The following is a 12,999-nucleotide window of genomic DNA, read 5'->3' on the forward strand; positions in this document are numbered from 1 at the left end:
TTCTCTCTGTGGAGTCCCAACAAATGCAGCTCAACTACACAATGTAAGGCGACCAATACATGTGTGTTGTTAGCAAAGAATCCTTGATCACGTGTCCTTTCACGTGCTTGCTTTATCACAACATCCTTTTACCTGTGTCTGCTTCAGCTAAACGCCCTTTTATGTATTTACCCCAGCAAAGCACTATCCAACTGTGTCCCCAAAAAACCCGTAAGTTTCCACTTCACTGTTTGAAGAACTTTCTTGAATGATTGTTTGAGGGTTTGTTCCACTGACAGTGTGGTTGGTTGATTGATTGTTGTGGGTTTTGAGGAGTTTCGTTCTGCAGTACAGTGGATAGAGCCCACCCTTGCATGGAGAGACCAGCACTCTACTACAGATATCTACCCATAGCCCTGAGTGTCTTTATTTCACCTATGTTCTTAAAGATATTTTTCCTGAATTCAAAATTCTGTATTGCCAAGTCTTATTAGCAGGTTAAGAATGCCCATGGGGAAAAAAAAAGAATGCCCTTGCATTTCTTTCTGGCCTCTGTGATTTCTGTTGAGAAAACCACACCTGTGTATCTTTCCTTTGGCTCTCTTAAGTTTTCTTTGACTTTAGATTTCATTACTTGTTACAATTGTCTCAGTGTGGATTTCTTTTATGTTGTTTAGCTCCTGCTTAGGTTAAAATCCAAGCTTGTAGCAATTCTATAGGGATCTAACTATAAACTGATACAATGAAACTTGATCTTTAAAGACGCTATTCCATCAATTTTTAATGTCAGCTAGTGATTCTTCCTGAATTATCTGTTACATAGGGGGTTGCAAAGAATAAATCTTTGACCTTTTACAGAAGACAAAACTAGGTGCAAACAGGTGAGATTTTTTTTCTTTTTGTGTGTTTTTTGAAAGTCACAATAGGAGTTACTTTTCAGAGAGAGATAAGGAAGTAGTAATTAGGGGGAGTGGGATGGAGAGGATGATATTAGGGTTTCTCCAGCCTCCTTTCTTGGCCTAGGTAAAATGTGACTGGGATAGCCGCATCCTGATTATTAGGGTTGGGCCTGGAGCTGAGTGGCAGAACGCTTGTCCTGTGTGCTCTAGGTCCTGGGGTGCAGTCCTCAGTACTACACAGACACTAAAAAATACACACTTTGTGATAATTGACTCAACTGTGGATTGGAGTTACTTGTATTTCACAACCAATATGGAAATGTTAATTAGCTCCTAGTTTCATGGCTGTGCTGTCCCTGGATTCAAGCTCTGTGGTATCACTGACTACTGTGATTTATAGCTTCTGTTATTATATAATGACTCAACCAACTTGAGTCCCCTCCTCCCCATTCATTTCTTCATTATCTGAAAACAATATGAAGGACAGGGTGTTCATTGTATAACCCAGGCCGGCCTCAAACTGGTGGCAATCCTGCCCTTAAGTTCTTGGATTATCAGCATGAGCCACAACCCCTGACTGAAAATATTGAAAAATATTTTGGTGGGGAAATGGTATGTGTGTGGTACATAAATGTCCTTTGTAAGTGATATTACAATATTGTCTCTGACATGTTGTTCAGACATAAATGTTGTATGTTTGCAAAAAATTTAGAATATGCTTTCTAACATATAAATCTATGCATGCATATACAGACATAGAAACAGAAATATTTGTATATACACATACACCCGTGTAATTCTTTGTTATGACATACTGTTCGTTTATCATGTTTTCTGTCACTCTCTCTGCAAATGGAATCCGCAAATGGAATCTGCAAATGGAAGCTGGCCCAACAGATCCCATCCACACACGGGGAGCATTAGTGCAGCGTGAGGCAAAGTCTCTCCGCCACATAGTTCTGCTAATCGGAATGAGTTTAGCATGTGGTATTTACTGTTTGGTCTTGCCGACACTCACTTTGTGTTCTGACACGATGCTCTAGTTACTAACAAAAGCATCTGCCATGGAAAAAAAGTAGTCAGGTGATCTTGCTGGAGTTTGAAAATGTGGCAGCTCTTGGTGGTTTTAAATATATGGAAATTAAAGATGGGTAGTCAGCTAGCGACTCAGACAATTTTTTTGATGCTGCCACAGACCCCACAAACTTCACTGCAAGTGCAGCCTGGGAAGAATAAAAATCCAGGAGGGACGGAATGGCGGCTAAGAGGCACGATGGCCAAAGGCTGCCTGCCACAGCCAGAAGATGTGAGTGATTGCATCCTGTGAGGCACTAAGCACTTTAGCAAACCTGTGTAGTTTGATCCCGCTTCATGCCTTTTCTATGACCTCATTCCCTGCATTCCAGAGATGGGCGAGTAGTCTCTGACTCCGTGTGCAGTTGCCTGCGGTCTCTTTCTTTGTGAGTACACCATAGCCCCTCAAGGATGGTTTCTTTGTTTTGGATAGAGGTCCTTCCTATGTCACCCATGTGGCTCCAGCTCCTGGGCTCAAGCTGTCACCTCACTTCAGTCTCCCTAGTGGCTGGTACTGTGGTTAGTGCAGATGCAGGCTTCGAGTGGCTAGATTCTGAGTCCCCCCAGATCACAGTCATTTGTCCCCACATCTCTTTACCCCATTGTTTGCTGGTATTTCCTGGATGCTGTGTGATAGATCGTGTCCTTCCTTTATTGGGGAGTTTCCTCCCTTGCTGCTGTCCTAATGCTTGCAGAATTGTATCTGTATTCTGAATGTTAGGAACCGCAGGCGCAATCTCTGCAGATGATAAACACTGTCCACGACGGATACCTAATGCTTACATTTTGGTTGTTCCTACAGGAAGACTCAGTGTTTACCACATCAGAGAAAAGTCCTCTTTCTTTTACTTGATGGTTATCTCATCTGTCTTCCCAGCTCTTTATCCCCCACCTCTCAGTTTTATTTGCTAACATGTTTCGTCCTTTTTATGCCCTTTTCTGTCTTCTGGGGCATATTTCCTAAAGCTCGCCCCTAGTGTACAGTAACTGCCTTCCTTGTTTCTTTAACAGTCAGGGTTCTGTCTTAGTGTTGTCAAGGGTGTGACATTGTTGCCTTTTGGTAGGTCTGAGCTTGTGACACTGACTTAGTGTCTAATGGCTTCGTCTTGGGAGTATTCCTTGGATGTTCCTTTATTTGAGCTCTTTCTTGCACCTCTTGGCTCTTTGTACACAGAGCTCCCTGTCCATTTGTTTGGCAGTTGGGAAGGGTCTTAGCACAGGCCTCTGTTGCACATTTCAGACCCAGATGAAAGGCTCTGGTTTGAGGTGCGGAGAAAACATGACAGGGGTCCTTGCTTTCTGCCTAACCTGCCCCTGCTCACTGCCTCCCCTCGCCCCACCATGTGTAAGGTGTGAACAGGCAAGGGGACATCCCCATGGAGTGGCTTCCAGAGTGGTGGCTTCCAGAAGCACTGCAGGAGTTCCTACCAGGTGCCCTGCAATAGGAAACCCATAGGTAGGAATTTAAACTAATAACTTTAGAATTTTTATTTATTTAAATGTGTGTATGGGTGTTTCACTATACATACAAACACACACACACACACACACACGTATGTGCACCACATGCACACCTGGTGCCCATGGAGGTCTAAAGAAAGCATCAGATACCCTGGGCATAGAATTACAGGCAGTTAGGAGCCTCCATGCTAAAAATTAAACTTGGGTCCTCTAGAAGAGCAACAAAGGTGGTTGATCACTGAGCCATCTCTCCAGCCCCTGAACTAGTAGCTTTAAGAAAAGTTCTTGCCAGGCAGTGGTGGCGCATGCCTTTAATCCCAGCACTTGGGAGGCAGAGGCAGGTGGATTTCTGAGTTCGAGGCCAGCCTGGTCTACAAAGTGAGTTCCGGGACAGCCAGGGCTACACAGAGAAACCCTGTCTCAAAAAAAAAAAAAAAGAAAAGAAAGAAAAGTTCTTTGCTCACTATTAAAAAAAAAAAAAAAAAGGCTTTAAGTATTATTAGTAATAGTAAAGTCATAATGATTTTACAGCTCCAGAGTCCATTATGACACAAAAAAAACCATAAAATTCACCTAAAAATATATAGTATATGTACTGCCTTTATGTAGGATCTATTGACATTAAAATAGGAAATTTTATGAGAATAGAAAACTTATGAACTCTAGAGTCCACTAGTTGACAGCACCCAGTATTTCTCACGGCTTTCCCTTGCCTCCCTTGCCAGTGTACTGCCTTTACGTGGTGGGCTTTTGTCTTCTGATGCAAAAGCACTTGGTGTCACAAATCAACATGTGATAGAAATGGAAGGGGCTTCTTGGAACCAAATGCAAATACTTCCCAGGAGGTATTTCTCTTTGGAGGCTCAACTGTCATGAATCTAGAATAATCAGCTGGTTGTTTCCCAGCCTGTATTCCAAAACCTGTGTTTAATTTGTTCTTAATAGACTGTGGTTAGGGAAATTCCCACCTTAAGAGCTGTGGTCTGCAGGGTGGGAATTCCCCTAGGCTCCCTGGCTTAGGAAATATCCGTCTGAGGTCATAGTAACTGACAAGTGGAATAAATTCTATCAAACCAACCAACACTGGCAATATGAGCCTTTTAAAATGTAATTTGGCAGATAGGTTCAAAGTCCATAAAGCCGTCATAATCACACTTTGTTAAGGAAATGATACTAGAGATGAAATGCTAATGGAGGAAATAATTCATTGACTCATGATTTAAAAGCAAAGTATTCAAAGTATTCAACAATGGGCTACTAGTTAATGAATGCTTATTTAATGGAATAACTATTTTGTAACTACTTGAAATTTTAACTGAGCCAGAGGTTTTGGCACAGGCCTGTAACCCCAAGACTCAGACAGAGACTGAGTCAGGAGAATCTGAGTTTGAAGCCAGCCTGTGCTACATAGTGAAACCCAGTCCTAGAGAGAAATGCAGGAGGGAAGAGGGGAAGAACCCAACACGAGGCTGTCACTTCACAGAGAGTAAGAGATAGTTTATTCTTAAACCAAATGAGTGTGCCCTATAGTCCAGATTACCCTGGATAATATGCCCCAGTATGGAAATGATTTTCTGGAATTTAGAAAGTTGTAAATCAAGGCACTTCCAAACTGTATCTGTAAGAACATTACTTAGACCAATCACCCAAAGCAGGGAGATGTCTGCCCTGGTCTCAAGTGCTAGCTGATGGCATTCTTACCTTTTGACTTGGTAGAAGTTTGTGTCTTCTCAGTTAATCCATTCCCAAAGATTTTCCCTCGTAGTCAGGAAAATGTTAAGTCAGACACAGAGGTGGGCAAAGACTGGCTATCGAGGGGGCTCAAAAGGGCCCAGGATCACCTGGCTTGTGGGTCTGCAGCCTTCTGCCTCCCTACACCGTGGAAGCTTTAATGGGCCAACCAGCCTTGTAGGATCAAGAGCAAGTGTAGCTTTCTCCTGAAACTTAATTCTCCCTGTTGGTTTTATACATGTAGAGGTGCAATGTCATTTCTGTCCCTCAGTGCTGGGATGGAGTAGGCAGGAGAGCGATCTTCAGGAGCGAAAAAGAGTTGGCAAAGACATTAAGGGGTAGGGGGTGGGAGTGGGAGTGGGGGAGATCCCTGAATCAATTTACCTAGCCTGATTTTTCTCCACCCCCTGTGTCTGGCATATTTCTAGATGACATATAGTAGGGGTATCATACCTACAAGTAATCAGCACCGTAGTGTAACGGAGTAAAGTAAGAGGAGAGGGACTGGCATTTAAACCAATGAAAAAAAACGTGCTCTTTAACTAGATCAGACGCGTGTGTCACTCCGCCTCCTGCAGTCTGCACTCTGAATATTTTATTTGATACTTGGAGGGTTGGTGGTAACCATCTTCCAATTCTAGTTTTACTTTGGGCCAGTCTGGTTCCATAGCTATAAGCTCACCAGTGCCTGGTTGTAATGCTAGACAATATTGGCCTTTAATATCTATGTTTTTATATTTTATTGTGACTGGTAATTTTGTATGTACTATAGTTTTGGTATGTGTCAGATTTTAGTTTGAAGAAATAAGTGAATAGTAATATATCAGAAATTAGATATAGCAATAATAGTCTCACGTTAAGGTTTTTTTTTTTTTCAATAAAACACCACCCCCCCCCATGTCAATAACATGCAGAATTAAAAGGTACATTTGTGAGAATATGGATTCCATGGGTTCTGGTGGGCAAAATCACATCTCATTTTTTATTTGATATTCAGAAAGCAAAGTAGGGCCACATCAGGAAGTATTTTATAATGATCTTCTCATTACCAAGATACCATTGTTTGGTATTTTATTCCTAGCCCGGCTAACTTCTCTATAGGGCACCTTGATAACACATTTGATCAGAAAACACAGATTCATGATGTATAAAACACCATGAGTATTATCATGAAATACTGATTGTTTTATGTAACAGATTCATGATGTATAAAAACGCCACGAGTATTATTATGAGATACTGATTGCTTTATGTAGAGTTTGGATCAAGAGAGTTAACCAAAGTCTTTGGGTATCCATAAGAAAAATCAATATAGTCAAAGTTGCTCTAAGGTATTCAAAAATCTGACTGTGCTGGGCGGTGGTGGCGCACGTCTTTAATCCCAGCACTTGGGAGGCAGAGACAGGCAGATTTCTGAGTTCGAGGCCAGCCTTGTCTACAAAGTGAGTTCCAGGACAGCCAGGGTTATACAGAGAAACCCTGTCTCGAAAAACCAAAAAAAAAAAAAAAAAAAAAATCTGACTGTGTTATAGAGTCTCCAGACCCAGACTTTGCTATAACTTTTAGTGTTTTTAGTGCTAGTAGCATAACAGTACAGTTTCTTGGCCCCAGTCAATATTCTTCCCTCTAATGCTTATTATTTTTGCCTCTAAGAGTCTGGATTTCAGAAATGGACTTTTAAAATATACTTAGAAAGTTTCCTGCCAATTTAAGAAACTGGATTTTCTCTTCTTTTCCTTTCCTTTTCTTTTCTTTTTTTTTTCTTTTCTTTTCTCTTCTTTCTGTTTTTTTGTTTAAGGTTTATTCATTTATTTTATGTATATGAGTGTTCTCTATGCATCTACACCTGCATGCCAGGAAAGAGCATCAGATCACATTATAGATGGTTGTGAGCCACCATGTGCTGGGATTTGAACTCAGGACCTCAGGAATAGCAGCCAGTGCTCTTAACTGCTGAGTCATCCCTCCAGCCCCAAACTGGATTTTCTTTTTAAATCAAAATTATACTGAATAATGTAAGAATTCTTTTTATGACATTAGTGAAATTTTTAAGTCTTTTTAAACATGAAGATTTGGTTTATGTAAGATCAGGGTAAACACGCATTTAACAAAAACAAGAATCTCATTTGCAGTTGCATTATAAACATGATTCTTAATATTTAAGAAAAATTGTAAATATCTTAGACAGTGTTTAAAATATCAAAATGTAAAAAGATTTAAGTGCAGTAGAGATGACTCAGCAGGTGAAAAGTGGTTGCCACCAGGCCTGGTGACCTCAGGGTGACCCCAGAACCCACATGGTGGATGGATGGAGAGAACCAGCTCCTACAAGTTTCTCTGCATATGTGACAAGGCACACAAATAATTATAAAAGCACAAATAATTATAAAAACTTTAAAAAGAAGGTTAAGAAATGCACTATTAAAAAGTGAGAGTTAGCAGAGACAGCAGAGGTATTTGCAGTTCTGTTTTGGGGGCCCTCAGTTGATATGGTTGAAAACAAGTCATTCAACTTTCTGAAGTCTTTGTGGTTGTGACCTTAGGAAGTGATAAAAGTCTGAGGTGAGAAATAGGAATCTTTTTGTTGTTGTTGTTGTTGTTGTTGTTGTTGTTGTTGTCAGTCCTGCAACTTTTATTTGCCTGAGTGTTAGTTCTCCCACATTGACCATCTGTAGGTTTTTTTTGAACGTGGTACAGGCACATAAGTTACCACAGTGCAGAGCTTGTTTGGGGAATCCTCATCCTCACTATGTTTTCTGGACAAGCGTACTCAGAGTGATGTGGAGTGTTGCTTATCCCTTTGGCCCAGGAGCTTCACTGAGCCTGGTATCAATGCGCACTTCTGGAGTGTGCACACTCTTCTTCCTGGCAAATTCTGGCATTTCTTTGAGTGCCTGAGGGAAATGCTTCTTGAAGCCCACTCCATGGATGCACCTGTGAATGTTGCTGGTGTATTCTCAGGTGTATTCTCAGGTTACCACCTCATTAAGGGCAGAACGTCCTTCTTCTCACTACCCTTCTTTGTTGTAGCCATTCTGCCGTGCCCAAGTTGGAAAGCAAGAGAAGTTTTGCAGCATCAGAGGTGATTGAAGTACCTGGTCCACCTGCCTGGCAGGAGTCTGACATGGTGTCTTTTCCACCTAGTCCATCACCTCATTGTTCTCATTTATTTAGTTGTTGCTCTTCTGTGGGCTTCCTATGGACAGACGGTGTTACAGCTCAGAGTTCCTCCTTTTCATTTAGAAACGTCCCTTACGTTTGGTGGCTGATTATGGGATGGATCCCTGGGTGGGGCAGTCTCTGGATGGCCCATCCTTTCATCTCAGCTCCAAACTTTGTCTCTGTAACTCCTTCCATGGGTATTTCGTTCCCAATTCTAAGAAGGGGCAAAGTATCCACACTTTGGTCTTCCTTCTTCTTGAGTTTCATGTGTTTTGCAAGTTGTATCTTGGGTATTCTAAGTTTCTGGGCTAATATCCACTTATCAGTGAGTGCATATCATGTGAGTTCTTTTGTGATTGGGTTACCTCACTCAGGATGATACCCTCTAGAACCATCCATTTGCCTAGGAATTTCATAAATTCGCCAGCAAAATTTTGCTGAAAGGACCCTGATATAGCTGTCTCTCGTGAGGCTATGCCAGTGCCTGGCAAGCACAGAAGTGGATATTCACAGTCAGCTATTGGATGGAACACATGGGCCCCCAGTGGAGGAGCTAGAGAAGGTACCCAAGGAGCTGAAAAAATTGGAAAAAAAAAAAGAAACATCCCTTACAATAGTACACAGTGTCTCCCTTAGCAGAGGCAGTTCACACAGCCCTTAGTTCATTTTTGCGGAATGCCCAGTAGTTATCTTTTATTAAAAGATCATTGATGTTTTCCAAAAAGAGAAGCTCTCAGATTTTGAAGACTTGATGAGAGTGTCTTTAACTAGGGGAAACAGATGCTTCCATCTGATTAAACCATGTTTGTTTGTCCTGTAATGTTATTTGTTCTTATAACTGCCCATCTAGGGGACTAAAGATTGTAGGTACAATGAAGATTCGGTACCATAAGCCAAATTTTATGATTATATTTAAATATTTGTCAAGTAAAGTTTAATGGTCATGTTACAATTTAGCAAGAATATCCCAAGTAAAAATAATTTTCTTAACAGAAGTTATTCTCCTGCTTAGACAGCAGGTGTCTGGTTAGGAAGGCTTAACTCAATGGCAAAACATACAGACTTGGCATTTGAATAAAATGTAATCACCCTGTTGTTTAATAGCCCCTTCAGCAAGGATATAGGACATAAAGTCCTTGTTCTCTAAGCCAGGTGTTCAGTAGTATTCTGTATTATTAACAATGGGTCACTATTTTAGGAAAATCTTGCTAGCAGAAAATCAAACTTGTACCATCCCCCTGCCTCAGCTCTGAGTGCCAGAGCTGCACCCTTAGCCTATATCTAGAACATTAATATCTTTTCCTTACTTGATGATTCTTTTCTGTCTTTTTTTCCCCAGATTTTAAAATTAAGAAATAATTTTTAATGCAATAAAATAATTTTATACTTTAATGAAGACCCAAGAAACTATCTGGAACACAAGTAGAACATGCTGACAGCACTTGGGACATTGCTGGGTCTTCTTACCAACAGTTTAACATAACAATTTGTTAAATATTTAAGTGCTTCAGTAAGCAGGGAGAAGCCATCCTTGCTAACAGCATTGCCTCCTCATTAGGCCCTCAGGGTAACAAAAGGCAGCATGGAAATCTATCATTTGTCTCCATCCTGTTTGTGTCTCCTTTACCGTAAGGGTCTCTTCTTTCATAGGGTTCCTAATGATGAGGCAGTGGCTGTCTGACTAGGGAAGGCTTTAACCCACTGAGAAATGTAAGAACTATAGACTGCCATTATCTCTATTGTAATCTCTATTGCTCGTAGCTGAATGAGTGTCTAAGTTATTTTGTTTCCCTTCAAAGAAGACACAGACTTAAATTATTGTTCAAAACGCATTATAAAAGCCAAGTCTTAGTTACATTATGACAGAATGAAGCAGATTCAGATCACCTGTCTACCTGTTGCCTTTTATTAACCTTTACGTAGACAACAACTGGACTTCAAATGGTCAGTTTATTTCTTCTTTTCTCCCCCAAAGTCGCTCTGTGTGTGTGTGTGTGTGTGTGTGTGTGTGTGTGTGTGTGCCTGTGTGTGTGCCTATGTGTGTGCCTGTGTGTGTGTATTAAACATCCGCATGCACATGTTCTGATGTGCAGGTAGAGACCAGAAGACTGCTTTCAGAAGTCAGTTTTCTCCTTCTATTATGGGATCTGGGTGCGAAACTCAGTTTGTTAGGCTCACACTGCAAGAACTTTTACCCACTGAGCCGTTTCACTGGCCCTGGGTTAGCTCTTGAATATCTTTAATTTAGGGGGGCATCACAGAGGTAAGGATCGAGAATAACCTGGTTTTCCAAAGGAGGCAGTAGCATGGAGGTAACAGAGTACACATACATAAGACAATAGCCCCAAGGCCAGATTACAAGGTTAAAGTTTATTCTAATGTACACAATGTAAATATAAATGTACCAAGAACAGCAATTCCAGCATGCAACATATTTTAAAAAACTATCTTAATGAAGTGGCCACAGGTTCATTACTCGGTTGTTTTGGGGAATTGTGGGGCAAACGGAATGTTGCCTCATTCTTAGACCCAAAGTGACACATGAAAACCATTCATTAATTCAGATTGCATGTTTAATACAAGCAGGTAGACATTTCACCCAGATGGAGCTTCCGTAAATGAAAGCAAAAGGCTTTCTTCTTTAACTTTTACTTATAAAGGTTAAAGTTAAACACAACCTCCAAAATTTTCTTATCAACTCTCTGTTCTTTAACATTTCTTTTTAATTTTGATAGTTTCTAAAACTTTGATTTTTTTTTTGTAAAATACCTTTTCCCATTATTTATTTTTTAATGGGTAAGAGTGCACCATGTGTGTGTCTAGTGTTGAAGGAAGCCAGAAGAGGGTGTCAAATCAGATAAAACTGGACTTACAGATTGTTGTGAGCTACTATGTCAGTGTTGGGAACCAAACTGGGATCCTCTGCAAGAGCAGCTGGTACTCAGAACTACTGAGCCATCTCTCCAGGCCCCAGTTTCATTATTTCTTAAATGTTCGAAAATTCCAATTAATATAAACTAACCAGTTATTATTTCCTATGTGTTCTAGTTCACTGTGGAAAAACATGGGGGAGGGGGTGGATATCAGACATCCCCCATTTTATCAAATGCTAACAAAGTTAAATTAGCCATAATTGCCAGTCATAAAATCAGCTGGAAGATAAAAGTGGAAGTTTTTCTTCAAACCTTTCTCTGTTCCTTGAGTCTTGAGCCTATTTCCCAATTTTGTTCTGAAAAAACAGGAGCTTCTTAGCCAGCTCGGGAGATTTGATTCTGCATCAGATCTGCTGCTCATGGGAGTAGCACTCTTGGCTCTCACCCTTAGCTTGGTTGCTTCTGTTTCATTTTGGCTTTTCTTTGTGTGGGTATGGGAGTTTTGCCTACATAAGCCAAAAGAGGGTGTCAGATCCCCTGCGGCTAGAGTTATAGCCAGTTGTGATCTGCCATGCGGGTGCTAGAAATTGAATCCAGGTCCTCTAGAAGAGCAGCTGGTACTCTAAAGCAGTGATCTACCTCTCCATGCCAGGGTGGAGCCTTGGGTTTATACTTCCTGTTTACAGAACAGGTGAATAATCCAAAGACACGAGGCAATCAGCTCTTAAGTGTCTTCCTGGCTGAGCCAGAGAAGTTACTGCCAGTCCAGAAGTGGGTCATGTTTGAAGTCTTCCTTAGGAGAACTTTATACATCCTTGGGTGTTTCTTCTGACACTTTGATCCTTTTAGGCTAGAGGCAGGGAAGATACTTGTGATAGCTTTATAAACAGACTCACAGAATTTCTACACTAAAAGGGCAAGATTTCAATAAGCCAGAGAAAAGTGTAAAATTAGATGTTCAAGGACAGGAAAAAAAGGCAAATGCTAACAAAGGAGTATTCTGAAAACAAACCAAGAGAATATACAGAGACATAAGTACTGTAAAGACAAAGTAATAGAATATGCAAATGCAACGGACCAGGAATAAACTAGAGAACCATTGACCAAACCAAGGGGAGGTCTGTGCTCCCCAAAGAACTCACATATACCTGAGGAGAGATCATGAACAGTTGTTACTGGGTGCTGAGCCAGGTGAGTCCTTCAAAGAAAGTGAAGCATCTTTGAGGCCTCACATTAGGCACCAAAACTGTCCATACGAAGCAGCTCTCACCTCACAGACAGTATTTATTTTTGAGCCACATATGAGTGACCACGGCCTGTGACCACAGATTCAGTGTAAATAACCCTATTCTGTTGTGAGAATAGTTTGTAAAATTTTTATAGTAACAGAACAAAAGAAAATCATAATTTAAGGCACTGTTGGGTGTATTAGGTCATCAGTTACAGCAAAGTATGGAAATCACTGCTGGGGTTTCATGTTCTGATGACATTCTTGGCTTAGTTTGTGGTTTATTTATTCGTTTATTTTAAGGTAGTTTTTTGTTTTTTCTTTTTTGTTTGTTTGTTTTTAATACATTTCAAAAGGTTTCACTTGATAGTCACAAGGATGTTAGGTCAGAAACAGAGCTAGGCAATGAATGACCATCAAGGAGGCCAAGGAGAACCCAAGGTATTTTGGCTCTGGGTTTGCCATATTTCCTTTCTCAGGAATGATGAAGTTCTTTCTCATCAGTTAATTAGCCTTACAGCCTCGTACATGGTTGTAGCTTTTCTTCTGTTTACAAAAGAAAGAAGGGAAAGAAGTGTTTGTGAAGGCTATG

The 12,999-nt window shown here is 40.7% G+C and overlaps 1 protein-coding gene and 1 pseudogene across 3 annotated transcripts in view; one reads left to right on the forward strand and one right to left on the reverse strand.

The window, feature by feature from the left end:
* Stx8 (syntaxin 8) overlaps positions 1-12,999 on the forward strand; it is a 240,738-nt gene that overhangs the window by 121,376 nt on the left and 106,363 nt on the right. The gene's annotated exons all lie outside the window — the stretch shown is intronic.
* Gm12304 (predicted gene 12304) lies at positions 7,763-8,215 on the reverse strand (annotated as a pseudogene).

This window comes from Mus musculus, chromosome 11 (genome assembly GCF_000001635.26).
Source record: "Mus musculus strain C57BL/6J chromosome 11, GRCm38.p6 C57BL/6J".
In the NCBI taxonomy this organism is placed as follows: domain Eukaryota; kingdom Metazoa; phylum Chordata; class Mammalia; order Rodentia; family Muridae; genus Mus; species Mus musculus.